The sequence below is a fragment of the Bombina bombina genome, chromosome 6 (genome assembly GCF_027579735.1).
Source record: "Bombina bombina isolate aBomBom1 chromosome 6, aBomBom1.pri, whole genome shotgun sequence".
Lineage (NCBI taxonomy): Eukaryota > Metazoa > Chordata > Amphibia > Anura > Bombinatoridae > Bombina > Bombina bombina.
The window spans coordinates 445,158,792-445,179,034 of NC_069504.1; the positions used below are offsets into that span (position 1 = coordinate 445,158,792).

A 20,243-nucleotide genomic window follows, 5' to 3' on the forward strand; every position below is an offset into this window, starting at 1 on the left:
CTGCAGACTCGCCACCAATGGGTCGCCAGCAGGGGGGTGTCAATCAACCCGATCAAGTATGATCGGGTTGATTTCCGGCGATGTCTGTCGCCTGCTCAGAGCAGGCGGACAGGTTATGGAGCAGCGGTCTTTGTGACCGCTGCTTCATAACTGCTCGCCAAAAACACGGAGCTTGATAGATTGGCCCCTAGACATATGCAGAGACACAAAAATGGTTTTGGACTAATCAACAACTATTAAAACAAATTAATTTGATTAGATATTTGCTCATGGGGTCATTCAAAAATTCTTCACCCAATATTTTCTATATTTTCTATGGGTTATGTCTTCAGCGCAGCAGGGGAACAGCTGGACAGTAGTTTAAACTCACATATAATAATAATAAAATTAAACTAGTAGCTAGTGCTTGTTGTTAATGCCTACAGCAGCAGCACGAAACAAATATTTTTATAATATACACTACAGGTCAGAAGTTTTAGAACACCTCCATTTTCCAGATTTTATTGAAATGTACTCAGTTTAATGTCTCAGTCTACTTTTAATTGAAATTAGAGAACAAACAATTAAAGATAAAAAAAAAGAAATCATGCAATCATTAGGTTTAACAAAATTTAATCTAAATTTTTGACTCATAGTAGCCACCTTTTGCAGGTATGACAGCTAAACACACTTGTGGCATTCTTCTTACAATGGAAATCAAATACTGTTCAAAAGGTTCTTCCAAACACGGTAATACTTCCCTCAAATGTGTTGCTTTGCTTTCATATTTTTTCCCAGTTTATCCCAAACCATCTCAATGGGGTTTAAGACTGCAGACTGTGCTGGCCATTCCATGATTTGAAGCCTACTGTCTTATTCTTTTTGTCCAAGGTAGTTCTGATACAGTCTGGAGGTATGTTTTGGGTCATTACTTTGCTACAGGATAACCCCTGACAATTATGCTTCCATCCCTTTGCCTACTTAAAGTAACATTAAACACTAAATAAATGCTAGATAGAATGATGCATTAAAAAAAAGATAAGTTTGAGAATAACACGTAGGCATATTTTTTTTAAGTTTCATTAGCTGTTTAAATATTGATAAAATAAGTGTAAAGTTTTAGTGTCTATAAAACAATGGGAGCTGCCATGTTGTAACTTAGGTTACTATCTCTGCTGTGGCCAATTAGGGACAGTTATAAATATGTCACTAGAGTGTACAGCCAATTGCTATGTGGAATATAACAGTGTTCTGAACTTTCACGTCCACCAGCTCTCGGTGTAAAAGGCTCTATAAGTTTCTGCACAGGCAAAACAGGATCTCTTGTTAAAGTTATTTATTACACAAAACATATAGTTTTAAAAACAACAAGGCAAGTATGTCACTCGGAGTCTTAACAGTGAATTTAGACAAAGGTGATAACAAGATTACAAAAGAGTGATAAAATCACAACAAATTATTGCAAACAGTTCACCAAAAACAATGCCTGCCATTGTTGATTGGTAGTTCCGCTCCTCTTCATGACGTGCCACTAATTTCCGACATACGTTTCACTGTATGAACACAGCTTTTTTCAATGAGAAACTCTATCAAATCCTTGATAGTATTATTATATACATTTCTTCCTTCGTGATAGAGTTTTTGACAATTCAAATACTCTTATGCATTACTTAATCTTTACTTAACATTTAGTCTTTGCTGTTCATTAAGAAAGGGTTTTATGGAGGACTCCGCAAGGGGTGGAGTGTGTAGGACACACGGAAACAAGCACGCCACTTGCCTAGCATTGCAAGTTGAGAGCGTGCAAACACTTACCCCATAATGCTTTCATCCTTGGCCGTTAAGGGATACTATGGCCTGGATCAAGGGACCTACTCGGTCCGCGCGAAGGAGTCCTTCCTTAGCCTTCAGTGGCTTGTTAGGCTGAGCACCCTCAGTGGCTCGTACCTGGGCGGATAATCCAACACCCAGAGGTACGTCTGAAACTGCAAACCAAGTTGAGCGTTGTGCACCTGGAAACAGGTAAACCCCGTGGACTGTCAGACATTTCACACTAAGGGCCTGCAAGGGATCTCCACGGGTTAGAATCTCCAGCAAATATTAGCACACCAGCTGACACCAGGAACGAGCAGAGGGATAATCTCTTTTTTTAGGATGCACAAAATGTATATAAGGTACCCAGTGCTTACGAAATTTAAATGCTCGCAAGCCTGAGCAGAAATTGGGGAGATTACTCTCATTTACAGATCCAGGTATACTAGTGCCTGTAAAACACATATATAGGCCCTGGCTCCGATAACCTATTTCTGGTAGGAGCAGGACAATAATTGGGACTACAGTGTTTTTGTGTAAGAGGGAAACCCAATACATTACACAATTTAATTTCATTTTGCTTTGGGAACATTGTTGCTATAACCTATACGGGTAGAATCCTGAGAATAAGAGCCTCTCTGAATAATTAAACCCGGATTGCTGTCGGACAATCTAAGTCTGCTCCATTATCTATCTGTAAGGTATAAGACTGGACAGGAACATGCCCCTTAGGAGAAAAAGAATGCTCTGACCTGACATCTACTAGAGCGCATCACAGACTAATCATATAAGCATGAAGGGCCTGACCCAACGCCCCTATCCCCTATATCCTGATTCATAATGGTGCCCCAATGACATCACTTAATGACATAGTCTCATGTAGCAGCGTCTTCTTCTGTAATAACCCCACATTTATAATAAGTCTGGTACTGTGCATCTATCTAGAAAAATTGTAGAAACTTGTGGTATTTAAAACATTTATACACCATGTAACCACTAAAATATTGTTCACTGAACAATGAAGTATCTCGCACCGATACTAATGTTAATTGTTTGCATGTTTTCTTATGTTATTCTTTTTCTTTTTCCAGCTTCTTTTTCTTTCTCTGGGGACACTCGTGAGGTCATAAAAGTAAAAGGTGTAGAGGAGAAATGTAGAGGTACTAAGTTATCCAGCTTACAACGTCAGTTTTTTCAGGTATTGCTCTTTCAGAGGGGTTCTATTAGGCTTGTAATAATACCTAGGGATGTCAGTTAAAATCATTTCACATAACGTGAGGGGATTACACTCCCACGTTAAACGGAAAAAAGCAATCACAGAATATAAAAACAGACAGGCACACATCATTATGTTACAAGAGACTCATTTCACATCTACACAAAACCCGAAATACTGGGATTTAGCTTTTCCGATTCAATACCACTCATTTGGCCAAAAGAAAAAAAAGAGGAGTATCCATTATTCTACATGCCTCCCTCAACTTCCAGGAAGAGGAGGTTGTTAGAGATTCAGAGGGGAGATTTATAATTCTAAAAGGGAAAATACACGGGAATACTGTAGTACTGGGAAATATATATGCCCCAAACGAGAATCAGGGTAGTTTCTTAGCTAAAATTAGTAAACTACTGACCTCATGGAAAAAACACAAAATTATCTTAGGCGGGGACTTTAATTTAACTCTCAACAATAAATTAGATAGAACACCCTCGGTAGGAGCGTGCCCCAAGAAAATTCTGGGTGACTTCGTATTGGACCACAATTTGTTAGATGTATGGAGAATCCATAATTTGGGTGTCCGAAATTACACATTTTACTCATCGGCCCACAATTCCTATTCTAGGATCGATTATATCTTTGCAAGTCAAATCTTATGCCCCCTGACGACAGGCGCTGATATAGCACAAACTAGTTGGTCTGATCATTCCATAGTAGAAGTCTCACTAAGCGGGTTATTCGACCCTTCTAGGGATAGATCCTGGACTTTGGATCCATCCTTATTAAGGAATGAAATATTTTGTCAGAACCTTGTTCGTCAAATTAAACAGTTTTGGTCCGATAATCAGAATTCAACGCCAAATCCATTAAATGTATGGGGAGCGTTCAAGGCTTTCCTTAGAGGGATCCTAATTAAAGAAAAAGCAAACATAAATAAAGATAAGAGAAAGCTAATAGAGGGGAAAAAAAAGGAAATGGAAGATCTTAATAGAAAACACATAATAGCTAGAAGCTCTAACTTAGCTAAGGTAATTCAAACCAAGAAAGCAGAATTAGATAAGTTGCTTGATGAAGAATCTCTAGCCTTCTTAAGAATCATTGATGCACATTATTTTGTGTATGCTAACAAACCTGATCGTATGTTAGCCAGGAAAATCAGAAACATAACGAGAAACTCTTCTATTCCCCAGCTCCAGTTACCCTCAGGTTCGATTACCAATAATCCTCTGGATATTGCGAATTCATTCGCCAATTTTTATCAATCCCTATACAACTTACCAAAATCTCTAGACCCATCCAGAACACACAAAATAAAAACGTTCCTAGACTCTTGTCATTTACCCAAACTTGATAAAACAGAATTTATGCTTACCTGATCAATTACTTTCTCTTGCGGTGTATCCAGTCCACGGATTCATCCTTTACTTGTGGGATATTCTCATTCCCTACAGGAAGTAGCAAAGAGAGCACACAGTAAAGCTGTCCATATAGCTCCCCCTCTAGCTCCACCCCCCAGTCATTCGACCAAAGGTTAGGAAGAAAAAGGAGAAACCATAGGGTGCAGTGGTGACTGTAGTTTAAACAAAAAATTTTTTTACCTGACTTAAATGCCAGGGCGGGCCGTGGACTGGATACACCGCAAGAGAAAGTAATTTATCAGGTAAGCATAAATTCTGTTTTCTCTTGCAAGGTGTATCCAGTCCACGGATTCATCCTTTACTTGTGGGATACCAATACCAAAGCTTTAGGACACAGATGAAGGGAGGGAACAAGACAGGTACCTTAAACGGAAGGCACCACTGCTTGCAAAACCTTTCTCCCAAAAATAGCCTCCAAAGAAGCAAAAGTATTGAATTTGTAAAATTTGGCAAAAGTATGCAGTGAAGACCAAGTCGCTACCTTACAAATCTGTTCAACAGAAGCCTCATTTTTGAAAGCCCATGTGGAAGCCACTGCTCTGGTAGAATGAGCAGTAATTCTTTCAGGAGGCTGCTGGCCAGCAGTCTCATAGGCCAAATGGATGATGCTTTTCAGCCAAAAGGAAAGAGAGGTAGCAGTCGCTTTCTGACCTCTCCTCTTACCAGAATAGATAACAAACAAGAAAGATGTTTGTCTGAAATCCCTAGTTGCTTGTAAATAGAACTTTAAAGCACAAACTACATCAAGATTGTGTAGTAGACGTTCCTTCTTTGAAGATGGGTTAGGACACAGAGAAGGAACAACTATTTCCTGGTTAATATTCTTGTTAGAAACAACTTTAGGAAGAAAACCAGGCTTGGTACGCAAAACTACCTTATCTGTGTGGAACACCAGGTAAGGTGAATCACACTGTAAGGCAGATAATTCTGAAACTCTTCGAGCAGAAGAGATAGCTACCAAAAACAAAACTTTAAAAGATAACAACTTAATATCTATGGAATGTAAAGGTTCAAACGGAACCCCTTGAAGAACTGAAAGAACAAGATTTAGACTCCATGGCGGAGCCACAGGTTTATAGACAGGCTTGATTCTGACTAAAGCCTGAGCAAACGCTTGAACGTCTGGTACCTCTGCCAGACGCTTATGTAAAAGGATAGACAGAGCAGATATTTGTCCTTTTAAGGAACTAGCTGACAATCCTTTCTCCAAAAGGATTAGACAGAGCAGATATTTGTCCTTTTAAGGAACTAGCTGACAATCCTTTCTCCAGTCCATCTTGGAGAAAGGACAATATCCTGGGAATCCTAATCTTACTCCATGAGTAACCCTTGGATTCACACCAACAAAGATATTTCCGCCATATCTTATGGTAGATTTTCCTGGTGACAGGCTTTCTAGCCTGAATCAGAGTATCTATAACTGACTCAGAGAACCCACGCTTTGATAGAATTAAGCGTTCAATCTCCAAGCAGTCAGACGTAGAGAAACTAAATTTGGATGCTTGAACGGACCATGTATTAGAAGATCCTGTCTCATTGGCAGTGACCATGGTGGGACAGATGACATGTCCACTAGGTCTGCAAACCAAGTCCTGCGTGGCCACGCAGGCGCTATCAGAATCCCCAAAGCCTTCTCCTGCTTGATTCTGGCAACCAGACGTGGGAGGAGAGGAAACAGTGGAAAAACATAAGCCAGATTGAAGGACCAAGGCGCTGCTAGAGCATCTATCAATACCGCCTTGGGATCCCGGGACCTGGACCCGTAGAGAGGAAGTTTGGTGTTCTGACGGGACGCCATCAGATCCAACTCTGGGGTGCCCCATAGCTGAGTCAGCTGGGCAAATACCTTCGGGTGGAGTTCCCACTCCCCCGGGTGAAAAGTCTGACGACTTAGAAAATCCACCTCCCAGTTGTCTACTCCTGGGATGTGAATTGCTGAGAGATGGCAGGAGTGATCCTCCGCCCACCTGATTATTTTGGTTACTTCCGTCATCGCTAGGGAACTCTTTGTTCCCCCCTGATGATCGACGTAAGCTACAGTCGTGATGTTGTCCGACTGAAATCTGATGAATTTGGCCGCCACTAGTTGAGGCCATGCCTGAAGAGCGTTGAATATCGCCCTCAGTTCCAGAATGTTTATCGGGAGAAGAGTTTCTTCCCGAGACCATAAGCCCTGAGCTTTCAGGGAGTCCCAGACCGCACCCCAGCCTAACAGACTGGCGTCGGTCGTTACGATGATCCACTCTGGCCTGCGGAAACATATTCCTTGAGACAGGTGATCCTGAGACAACCACCAGAGAAGAGAATCTCTGGTCTCCTGGTCCAACTGAATTTGAGGAGACAAATCTGCATAATCCCCATTCCACTGTTTGAGCATGCATAGTTGCAGTGGTCTGAGATGTATCCGAGCAAAAGGGACTATGTCCATTGCCGCAACCATTAGTCCGATTGTCTCCATGCACTGAGCCACAGATGACCGAGGAATGGAATAAAGAGCTCGGCAAGTAGTTAAGAGTTTTAGCTTTCTGACCTCCGTCAGAAATATTTTCATTTCTACCGAGTCTATCAGGGTTCCTAGGAATGGAACTCTTGTGAGGGGGAAGAGAGAACTCTTTTTGATGTTCACCTTCCACCCGTGAGACCTCAGAAAGGCCAATACAATCTCCGTGTGAGACTTGGTTCTTTGGAAAGTTGACGCCTGAATTAAGATGTCGTCTAGGTAAGGCGCCACTGCTATGCCCCGCGATCTTAGAACCGCCAGGAGGGACCCTAGCACCTTTGTGAAAATTCTGGGAGCAGTGGCCAACCCGAAAGGAAGAGCCACAAACTGAAAATGCTTGTCCAGAAAGGCGAACCTGAGAAACTGGTGATGATCTTTGTGGATAGGAATGTGCAGATACGCATCCTTTAGATCCACGGTAGTCATATATTGACCCTCCTGGATCATTGGTAAGATTGTCCGAATGGTCTCCATCTTGAATGATGGGACTCTTTTTTGGGAACCACAAACAGGTTTGAGTAAAACCCCAGTCCTTGTTCTGCAATTGGAACTGGGTGGATCACTCCCATTGTATGTAGATCTTCTACACAGCGTAAAAACGCCTCTTTCTTTGTCTGATCTGTAGACAGACGAGAAATGTGGAACCTTCCCCTACATCTCTTGCCCAGGCCTGAGCGAAGAGACAGAGTCTGCCCCCTACTAGATCCGGTCCCGGATCGGGGGCTACCCCTTCATGCTGTCTTGGTGGCAGCTGCAGGCTTTTTGGCCTGTTTACCCTTATTCCAGCCCTGGTAAGGTTTCCAGTTTGCCTTGGGCTGTGAAGCGTTACCCTCTTGCTTTGCAGACGGAGAGGATGAAGCGGGGCCGTTCCTGAAATTGCGAAAGGAACGAAAATTAGCTTTGTTCTTTGTTTTAAAGGCTTTGAGGGAGAGCATGGCCTTTTCTCCCGGTGATATCTGAAATAATCTCTTTCAATTCAGGCCCGAATAGGGTCTTCCCTTTGAAAGGAATGTTCAAAAGCTTGGATTTAGACGACACATCGGCCGACCAGGACTTTAGCCATAGCGCCCTGTGCGCCAAAATGGTGAAACCTGAATTTTTCGCCGCTAACTTAGCTATTTGGAAAGCGGCGTCAGTGATAAAAGAATTAGCTAGCTTTAGAGCCTTAATTCTATCCATAATTTCCTCATATGAGGTCTCCGTCTGGAGCGAGTCTTCCAGCGCCTCAAACCAGAAAGCAACTGCAGTAGTTACAGGAATAATGCAGGCAATAGGTTGGAGAAGAAAACCTTGTTGAACAAAAATTTTCTTAAGTAAACCCTCTAATTTTTTATCCATAGGGTCTTTAAAAGCACAACTGTCTTCAATTGGTATGGATGTGCGTTTAGCTAGTGTAGAAACAGCCCCCTCCACCTTAGGGACCGTCTGCCATGAGTCCCGCATGGGGTCAGATATGGGGAACATTTTCTTAAAAACAGGAGGGGGGACAAAAGGGACACTGGCCTATCCCACTCCCTAGTAACGATATCCGCAATCCTCTTAGGGACCGGAAACGCATCCGTGTAAACAGGGACCTCTAGGTACACAATTTCTCTGGGATCACCAAAGGGTCACAGTCATCCAGAGTAGCTAATACCTCCCTAAGTAAAACAAGGAGGTGTTCTAGTTTAAATTTAAAAGCCAATGCATCTGAATCTGTCTGGGGAGGAACCCTTCCTGAATCAGAGACTTCTCCCTCAGACATCAAATCCCTCGCTCCCACTTCAGAGCGTTGTGAGGGTATATCGGATACGGCTACCAAAGCGTCAGAATGCTCATAATCTGTTCTTAAAACGGAGCTATCACACTTTGCAGGTAACCCGGGCAGTTTAGATAAGAAGGCTGTAAGAGAATTATCCATGACTGCCGCTAAGTCTTGTAATGTAAAAGGGTTAGACGCACTAGAGGTACTAGGCGTCGCTTGCGCGGGCGTAACTGGTTGTGACACTTGGGGAGAGGCAGACGGGCTACCCTCGTTACCTTCAGTCTGAGAATCATCTTGGGCCACATTCTTAAGTGCAACAATATGATCTTTAAAGTGTATAGACATATCAGTACAAGTGGGACACATTCTGAGAGGGGGTTCCACCATGGCTTCTAAACACATTGAACAAGGATTTTCCTTAGTGTCAGACATGTTTAACAGACTAGTAGAGTACACAAACAGGCTTGGAATCACTTTAATCAAATAAAAAACACAATTTGAAAAAAACGTTACTGTGCCTTTAAGAGATAAAAAGAGCACACAATTTTACAAAACGGTGAAAAATGCACCAATCTTTCTGAAATTTTCACAATATGTAGCTAAAGCCTTAATAAGATTGCACCCCAAGTTTAAAAACAATTAACCCCTTAATGCCCAAACCGGAGCAGCCTAAAGTCAACACCTGGTTAAATCACTATAGCACCTTGCCACAGCCTTGCTGTGGCCCTACCTTCCCTTAGGGATCAGATTTGGGGGAATATAGCTTCTTTTAGGCCCTCAAACATCAGCAGGACCCTCCATGTGAAACAGCATGAACTTATCTGCAATTCTAAGTGCGCATCTGAGGCCTAGTAAATCACTCCTAAGTGACTAAAAAACAGCCATGTGGTAATAACCCCAGAAAAAAACCAAAAGGGCTTTCAAAGTGTCTTGCAAAACGATTTTTCCTTAGCCAAACAATCGATTGCCCTGAATAAGTGTCAGCTAGTATATTAGCCCTATTATGTAAGCATTCAATTCCTTACTAAGTCTGTGAACATAGCTTACCCTCCCCACATGGGGATCTTGTCAGTCTTCTAGCATTATCTCAGTCTTGTCTAGAAATAATTGACTGAACATACCTTATTGCAGATCACCCTGCAAACTGTTCCCCCCAACTCAAGTTTTCTGGTACTCCTCAGTCCTGTGTGGGAACAGCAGTGGATTTTAGTTACAACATGCTAAAACCATTTTCCTCTCAGCAGAAATCTTCATCACTTTTCTGCTAGAGAGTAAATAGTACAAACCGGTACCATTTAAAATAACAAACTTTTGATTGAAGATAATAAAACTAGAATTCTAACACCACATTCACTTTACACTCCCGAGAGAGACCCTAGTGCTTAGAGCCAGCAAAGAGAATGACTGGGGGGTGGAGCTAGAGGGGGAGCTATATGGACAGCTTTGCTGTGTGCTCTCTTTGCTACTTCCTGTAGGGAATGAGAATATCCCACAAGTAAAGGATGAATCCGTGGACTGGATACACCTTGCAAGAGAAAACTAGTTTAGATGCTCTAAACTCCCCAATTACAGCTCAGGAAGTAGCTACAGTCATAAAGCAACTCAAAAGTAATAAGGCCCCGGGTCCCGATGGCTACTCAGGAAGTTTTTATAAAAAATTCTCAACTGATCTTACCCCTCATTTAGTCGAATCATTCAACTACATAATGGGAGGGGGGACTATCCCACCTGAACTATTAGCAGCGAGGATATGCGTAGTACCTAAGCCGGGCAAGGATAAATTTCATTGTAAAAATTACAGACCAATATCGCTTATTAATACGGATCTTAAACTTCTCACTAAAATATTAGCCAATAGGTTAAATCCCCACTTACCTAAATTAATTTCAAATGATCAAGTGGGATTTGTACTGGGAAGGGAAGCACCTGATAATATCCGAAGGGTAATTGATTTGATTGACTTTGCTACAGGCGAGGGAATGCCTTCTCTGTTCCTCTCTTTGGATGCAGAGAAGGCATTCGACAGAATTCACAGGGACTATATGTTTGAATCCCTCTCCCACATCGGAATTTCAGGATCATTTACAAAAAGCTATACGGGCCATCTCTACTGATCCGTATGCATTCCTTAGAATTGCAGGTTATCAATCCAGGAGAATTAATATCCACAATGGAACAAGGCAAGGGTGCCCATTGTCACCCTTGTTATTTGCTATATGCATAGAACCCCTAGCCGCTAGTATTAGAAATAACAAAGATATTGCTGGTATAAGGGTGGGTAAGTCTGTCCACAAACTGTCCTTATTCGCAGACGACATCATATTAACAATTAGCAAACCCCTATTGTCACTGCCGATCCTATACGACCTCCTAATACAATTTGGCACCTTATCTGGCTATAAGATAAATAATGACAAATGTGAGGCGATTGAGGTACATCTTCCTAACCATACAAAAAAGCTATTAGAAATAAATTTTAATTTCAAGTGGGCCACCCAAGCTATCAAATACCTAGGAGTCTTTATCCCATATAGCCTAAGAGATTTGTACAAGCTTAACTACTCTCCCCTCTATAAATCCCTGCTCAAAGAAATGAAAACCTGGAGCTCTTATAAGATCTCATTCTATGGAAAAATGGTGGTCAGTAAAATGGTAATTCTTCCAAGGCTTTTATACTTGTTTAGATCACTCCCCATTAATGTTCACTCAAGAGACATCAAAGAATTTCAGAAACATGTGTTGGATTTTATATGGTCTAATAAAAAGGCTCGGATAAATAAACATTCCCTTTTAAAACATAAAGAGGAAGGAGGGTTAGGAGTACCTGACTTCCAAGCTTATTACAATTCAGCTAGACTGGCGCAAACAACGCAACTATTTAATCCTAAAACCAATTTAGCCTGGGTCCACTTAGAAAGCGAAATGTTAAACCTCAATCCGATATGTCAAATGTTCTGGACACATAAAAAAGACAGACCTAGCTTTTGGATGAAATATGTATCACTGTCACATACCTTAGGTATGTGGGATAGCAACCAAACAAAATTTTACCTGATCCATGAAAACTCACTTCTGACACCTCTAGTGGTATTCTCAAATAAGTACAGAAGCCAAACCAGCGAAATTTGGGCTAATAAGGGCCTATACAGGATAGCGAATACACTGCGAGGCACAGAAGTCCTCTCATTCACACAGTATAACGACCTCATGTCCTCTACACCACAATCCTGGTTTCATTATTTCCAGCTCAAGTCCAGAGTAGAAGAAGTATATAGACCCGGAAAACTTCACACTACCACACTATTTGAGAAACTATGTAGTCACGACACGAGAGTTAAAGGAGCAATTTCTGGCTTATATAGATTCTTATGTACAAAGGGACCACCAGTTAAATTAAATTTTATTAAAAAGTGGGAGGCAGAAACCAACCTCTCTATAGATATCAAGGAGTGGGCTCACATAATTCAAAACGGGTTAGCTTGTTCCATTAGTGCAAACCTGAAAGAAAACTATATCAAGGTATTATATAGATGGTGCTTACATCCAAGTAGAATTAAATATCCTAGTGCAACCACAAATACTAATAATACGACTCAATGCTACCGAGGCTGTCAGGTTGAAGGCACCTACGTCCACATGTGGTGGGAGTGCCCACAGAGTGCGATAGTATGGGCATCTACTTCTAAGTTACTAAGCGAAATATTTAACAAACAAATTATACTAACTATGGAGCAAGCTCTCCTACACTTTCCTGTACTGGGGATGTCAAAATACTCCTCAAAACTAGTGGGTATCATATGCACGGCAGCAAGAACAATCATAGCAAAGTATTGGAAGACTTCAATACCCCATTATAATATTATACTCAATAAAATCAAATTCTACTACCAAATGGCAAACATTGCATCCTCACTACTAGACAACAGAGACGAGTTTCTGAGGATCTGGGAGGACTGGATTGTGTGGGAAGATACAGATAGAATGCAATCTAGATGGAGCATTAGAAACCAGGAGAGTTAAGATATGGTTAAAATATTAAACAGACCTTACGAGTGTTCATCAGAACTTCTTCCCCTTTCTCCTCTCTCTCTCTTCTTTCTCTTTCTACCTTTGGACTCCTTTGTCCTATCTCTTTCTTTATTAGTATTTCTGTGATTGTTAAAATTGGAAAATACAGGAGGTAACCACTGCTTTAAGTTGTTGGACAATATCGGTTAATTTTCTCTGTTAAGACTTGATCTTTTTGTTACTATGATTATTACTGATATACTATTTGTACTGTCGTGGAAACCTTTAATAAAAAATATTTCAATATAAAACAAAAATGTGTGCAGGAAGACATACGTTTAAGATCTCTGTATGGCTTTTTTTTTTTAGTTTTTCCAGAGCCTATATAAGGCCGACGTGCCAGATAAAACTAAAAAATCTAGATTCTGGAACAACTTAAAAGTACCAAGGATCCCACAGGAAGTAATGACTCAAATAAATCTTCCAATTACACGGGAGGAGATCCTAAATGGGATTATGCTTGCAAAACTAAGTAAGGCTCCGGGCCCAGATTCACTTCCTGTAGAATTCTATTGAATACTACAAGAACAAATCATACCTACACTCCACAAATTATATAATTACTACTAAACAACAGGTTCCACTAGTTCTAGATATTTTACATCTTCAAATATTACTTTAATTTTAAAAAGACCAGAAGACCTGGCATCATATAGGCCTATATCGCTTCTCAATTTCGATTATAAATTACTCACTTCTATAATTTATTAAGAGATTGACCCCATATTTATCTGATATAATACATGTAGATCAATCAGGTTTTATGCCCGGGCGGAACCCTGTGAAAAATATATACGAAAAGATATGATTGTAATTGATTATTATTGGAATAGGTATAAGGCAGATCGACAGAAAATCTCAAAGGCTGCAATATTAACGCTTGACGCAGAAAAAGCTTTCCATTATATGAGTTGGGACTATCTTTTCTATACATTGCAAAAATTTGGGTTTATAGGTAATATTAGTCACTTGATACAGTTAATTTACAATATCCCTCATTCGGCTATTATTGTTAACGGGGAAGTCTCTGAAACCTTAGTACTACATAGAGGAACTAGGCAAGGATGTCCGCTCTCTCCACTCCATTTTAATATGGCGCTGGAACCGTTGGCAATTCAATTACGGCAACAGCTGGAGGGTATACGTATAGGTAATCAATACATTATCCTGTCACTTTATGCAGACAACTTGTTTCTGTTCCTGGGTAATATAGAATCAGAGTTAGATAAATTGTTTTGCGATATACAAGCATTCGGATCATTCTCCGGATATAAAATCAACTTAGGGAAATCAGAACTTCTCCGGTTAGGCAAGTCACCTAGCTACTCCTTTAGGCATCCATTTAACGAAGTAGATCAAATTAAATATTTAGGCATAATGCACTGCCCCGGCCGCAGGCAGTACATCAATGAGGCATATAATTCCTCCCACCGGCTACATCTTAATCTATGTCAATCTAGCAATATCCCATAGGTAAGGAGAAAATGTTTGTACAACACATAAGGAGACTGTGATCTACTTTGAGCTCTTATCTCATTCTGAGTGCGTTATGAGAGTATTGAATTGGAGGCTTGACGGGCTCTATGAAGACTCTCATCTCTCTATCAGGTTAAACACAATATCCCTTTTCAGAACTGAGACATGTTAACACAAAAATATGGGTGATACTCAATTGTGCCACAAGGAGTGTGAGGCCCTCTCCTTAGGTCTCAGCTGCCCAGTTACAAGAGCTAATAAGATCGCAAACATTTAATAAGCGGTTCTCTATGTGCAAATAACAAGGGAACCATGATTGCCTGGCTGATATGCAGTTAATTAGACCCGAGTGGGTAGGCTAATATCCTAGACAGCCGTGCTGAATGCCTATACAGACAATAATACCCAAACAGCAACAATATACAGTGAGAGAAAAATGGGCTCATCAAAAACTGTGAAATTAGATAAAATGTCCATTTATAAAATAATAACAAGAGGCGTGTAGACAACCAGTTGGAGTCCCGGACAAAATCCCAACAAACCTTGAATACAAGTAAGGAGGGGGGAAGTGAGTTATCCAATTCCTGTTCGAGGGCTGAGGAAAAGTGAAGCATAAGTTAGATCTGTTCCCATTACTCTCCAGGACTTCTCAATCTTTGTGGCACTCCATCTCGAATCTAGCCATGAATCCCTGTACATACACACTACTAACCACTCAGCAGGTACTTCCCTCCGTATGGCAGTTTCTCTGATGAGCTGAGCTTTCAGTGATAGAGGTGGTAAGTTAGATCTGTTCCCATTACTCTCCAGGACTTCTCAATCTTTGTGGCACTCCATCTCGAATCTAGCCATGAATCCCTGTACATACGCACTACTAACCACTCAGCAGGTACTTCCCTCCGTATGGCAGTTTCTCTGATGAGCTGAGCTTTCAGTGATAGGGGTGGTCTCATGTCAGGTGGCAAAAGCCACTGAGCCACTGATCTACGTTCAACCATATTTGCTACAGTGGTAGAGGGAAGCTGATTAGGATCCAAAATGTTCCCGGTGTCACTGTTCAGAGACTCCATGAGTCCTGGAATAATTTCAGCGAGTGTTTGGAGGTTTGGCTTTGAGGGATCACTCTGAGAGTTAATTCTCTCTTCTAGTGCCCTCAAGCTGATGCTGTCCCTTGAGTCACTTAACTGTAGTATTACGTGCAACACGGCAAACTGCGAGCACATTTTCTTTTCTAGGGCCTGTAGCGAGACTATGACATCCTCGTAGTCTGCCTGCTTGGCCATAATATGATCGGAAAGTCAGAGGCTGTAAATCTGTAGAAATCAAGCTTGGTTTGCAGGTGGTGCGAGGATAGCTAGCAAGATGATTAAAGGTTTTGAATTACTCTAGTTACCAGAACTACTTTACCCGGACAACCAGGGGGGGGGTGTCAGAGAGAGTGTAATATGGCCGCCACCTTCCCTCTAACGGTCCAGATTCGGGCTTCCAATGAGGCATGTTCCTCCAAAATATGATCGATCTATTGAGCATCGTATTATACATCATAAATTATGCAGCCTCTAATAATCGGACACGCCCCCCTAGTTTGGTCTTTTAATAGGACAGAATATGTCCTCCCGAACATTCATGCAGGCTATTTCCCTACTGCATAGTCCTCATAATAACAAAAATAGAGCCATCCTAATGACATATGACACCTTGACCAGGAATTTAAAAGGAGCTAATTCTTGTGATGAGAAGGGTAGGAGACAATTACTTTTTTTTATTTTTTTATTCTAGTTTTGTTTTAATTTGTCATGTTTTGTTCTGACTTGCTATGGTGCCAACCAAACATATGTTTATTTTTGGACAGAGTGTGACAGTTAGAAACACTACAAGGTTCTGTTGGCAACATTTCCGTGTTCATTACTACACCAACAGGTAACTTTTCTGCTTTCATGTTTATGTGCTAATAAGATCGCAAACATTTAATAAGCGGTTCTCTATGTGCAAATAACAAGGGAACCATGATTGCCTGGCTGATATGCAGTTAATTAGACCCGAGTGGGTAGGCTAATATCCTAGACAGCCGTGCTGAATGCCTATACAGACAATAATACCCAAACAGCAACAATATACAGTGAGAGAAAAATGGGCTCATCAAAAACTGTGAAATTAGATAAAATGTCCATTTATAAAATAATAACAAGAGGCGTGTAGACAACCAGTTGGAGTCCCGGACAAAATCCCAACAAACCTTGAATACAAGTAAGGAGGGGGGAAGTGAGTTATCCAATTCCTGTTCGAGGGCTGAGGAAAAGTGAAGCATAAGTTAGATCTGTTCCCATTACTCTCCAGGACTTCTCAATCTTTGTGGCACTCCATCTCGAATCTAGCCATGAATCCCTGTACATACACACTACTAACCACTCAGCAGGTACTTCCCTCCGTATGGCAGTTTCTCTGATGAGCTGAGCTTTCAGTGATAGAGGTGGTAAGTTAGATCTGTTCCCATTACTCTCCAGGACTTCTCAATCTTTGTGGCACTCCATCTCGAATCTAGCCATGAATCCCTGTACATACGCACTACTAACCACTCAGCAGGTACTTCCCTCCGTATGGCAGTTTCTCTGATGAGCTGAGCTTTCAGTGATAGGGGTGGTCTCATGTCAGGTGGCAAAAGCCACTGAGCCACTGATCTACGTTCAACCATATTTGCTACAGTGGTAGAGGGAAGCTGATTAGGATCCAAAATGTTCCCGGTGTCACTGTTCAGAGACTCCATGAGTCCTGGAATAATTTCAGCGAGTGTTTGGAGGTTTGGCTTTGAGGGATCACTCTGAGAGTTAATTCTCTCTTCTAGTGCCCTCAAGCTGATGCTGTCCCTTGAGTCACTTAACTGTAGTATTACGTGCAACACGGCAAACTGCGAGCACATTTTCTTTTCTAGGGCCTGTAGCGAGACTATGACATCCTCGTAGTCTGCCTGCTTGGCCATAATATGATCGGAAAGTCAGAGGCTGTAAATCTGTAGAAATCAAGCTTGGTTTGCAGGTGGTGCGAGGATAGCTAGCAAGATGATTAAAGGTTTTGAATTACTCTAGTTACCAGAACTACTTTACCCGGACAACCAGGGGGGGGGTGTCAGAGAGAGTGTAATATGGCCGCCACCTTCCCTCTAACGGTCCAGATTCGGGCTTCCAATGAGGCATGTTCCTCCAAAATATGATCGATCTATTGAGCATCGTATTATACATCATAAATTATGCAGCCTCTAATAATCGGACACGCCCCCCTAGTTTGGTCTTTTAATAGGACAGAATATGTCCTCCCGAACATTCATGCAGGCTATTTCCCTACTGCATAGTCCTCATAATAACAAAAATAGAGCCATCCTAATGACATATGACACCTTGACCAGGAATTTAAAAGGAGCTAATTCTTGTGATGAGAAGGGTAGGAGACAATTACTTTTTTTTATTTTTTTATTCTAGTTTTGTTTTAATTTGTCATGTTTTGTTCTGACTTGCTATGGTGCCAACCAAACATATGTTTATTTTTGGACAGAGTGTGACAGTTAGAAACACTACAAGGTTCTGTTGGCAACATTTCCGTGTTCATTACTACACCAACAGGTAACTTTTCTGCTTTCATGTTTATGTGCTGATATGTATTAAGATTTGAGATCATTTAGAGTTAAAATGGAAAAAATCCCCACAAAATGAATGTAAAATGACAAAGATTTATGTTCTTGTTTAAGATGATGTCTATATAAAATGTATCTACAGGGAGTGCAGAATTATTAGGCAAGTTGTATTTTTGAGGATTAATTTTATTATTGAACAACAACCATGTTCTCAATCAACCCAAAAAACTCATTAATATCAAAACTGAATAGTTTTGGAAGTAGTTTTTAGTTTGTTTTTAGTTATAGCTATTTTAGGGGGATATCTGTGTGTGCAGGTGACTATTACTGTGCATAATTATTAGGCAACTTAACAAAAAACAAATATATACCCATTTCAATTATTTATTTTTACCAGTGAAACCAATATAACGTCTCAACATTCACAAATATACATTTCTGACATTCAAAAACAAAACAAAAACAAATCAGTGACCAATATAGCCACCTTTCTTTGCAAGGACACTCAAAAGCCTGCCATCCATGGATTCTGTCAGTGTTTTGATCTGTTCACCATCAACATTGCGTGCAGCAGCAACCACAGCCTCCCAGACACTGTTCAGAGAGGTGTACTGTTTACCCTCCTTGTAAATCTCACATTTGATGATGGACCACAGGTTCTCAATGGGGTTCAGATCAGGTGAACAAGGAGGCCATGTCATTAGATTTTCTTCTTTTATACCCTTTCTTGCCAGCCACGCTGTGGAGTACTTGGACGCGTGTGATGGAGCATTGTCCTGCATGAAAATCATGTTTTTCTTGAAGGATGCAGACTTCTTCCTGTACCACTGCTTGAAGAAGGTGTCTTCCAGAAACTGGCAGTAGGACTGGGAGTTGAGCTTGACTCCATCCTCAACCCGAAAAGGCCCCACAAGCTCATCTTTGATGATACCAGCCCAAACCAGTACTCCACCTCCACCTTGCTGGCGTCTGAGTCGGACTGGAGCTCTCTGCCCTTTACCAATCCAGCCACGGGCCCATCCATCTGGCCCATCAAGACTCACTCTCATTTCATCAGTCCATAAAACCTTAGAAAAATCAGTCTTGAGATATTTCTTGGCCCAGTCTTGACGTTTCAGCTTGTGTGTCTTGTTCAGTGGTGGTCGTCTTTCAGCCTTTCTTACCTTGGCCATGTCTGAGTATTGCACACCTTGTGCTTTTGGGCACTCCAGTGATGTTGCAGCTCTGAAATATGGCCAAACTGGTGGCAAGTGGCATCTTGGCAGATGCACGCTTGACTTTTCTCAGTTCATGGGCAGTTATTTTGCGCCTTGGTTTTTCCACACGCTTCTTGCGACCCTGTTGACTATTTTGAATGAAACGCTTGATTGTTCAATGATGACGCTTCAGAAGCTTTGCAATTTTAAGAGTGCTGCATCCCTCTGCAAGATATCTCACTATTTTTTACTTTAGCCTGTCAAGTCCTTCTTTTGACCCATTTTGCCAAAGGAAAGGAAGTTGCCTAATAATTATGCACACCTGATATAGGGTGTTGATGTCATTAGACCACACCCCTTCTCATTACAGAGATGCACATCACCTAATATGCTTAATTGGTAGTAGGCTTTCGAGCCTATACAGCTTGGAGTAAGACAACATGCATAAAGAGGATGATGTGGTCAAAATACTCATTCGCCTAATAATTCTGCACTCCCTGTACATGTTACTTCGCAATACCGTTTTTGTATGTAAGTATAATTGCTCTTAAAATCACACTTGTTTATGTATATAAGTTCTGCACTGACTTGGGGTTTATTGGACAATGAACTTTGAACAACTGACCAATAAGGAATAAGGATTGACTATATAAAGCTGAAAGAAAGCCAGAACATTCTACTTGAAAAAGCTGTGTTTATACAGTGAAACTTACATCAGAGATTACTGTTTGCAATAATTTGTTGTGATTTTTTTACTCTTTTGTACTCTTATCACCTTTGCTTTGTTTTAGACCGTGAGTGGCATAATTGCCTTGTTGTTTTTAAAACTATATGTTTATGCAGGGCCAGACTGGGAATAAAAAGCAGCCCTGGAAAAATGTAGACCAGCCCACCAGCCGTATAATCCGTCAAAGACATTATATATATATATATATATATATATATATATATATATATATATATATATATATTGTGTGCAAGCCTGGCTCATGATGGCTGCATAGTAAATGGCATATTTTGTTTTTTGTGCTGCCCTAGGCACTCAAAATTCTGCTGCTCCCCCCTCCTAGTTCACTAGGGCTTGCTTACAATCAGGAGGGTTGAATTAAGGCTACACGCTTATGCAGGGTGAGAAAATAACTAATGCATATGCAGGGATACACACACACATGTATATATATATAATATTAGAAAAGAGGTTCCCTCTGC

General features: G+C 41.0%; 1 protein-coding gene across 3 annotated transcripts in view; it reads right to left on the minus strand.

Annotated features, from left to right (window-relative positions):
- Window positions 1-20,243, minus strand: part of C6H5orf24 (chromosome 6 C5orf24 homolog) — a 109,837-nt gene that overhangs the window by 32,612 nt on the left and 56,982 nt on the right. The gene's annotated exons all lie outside the window — the stretch shown is intronic.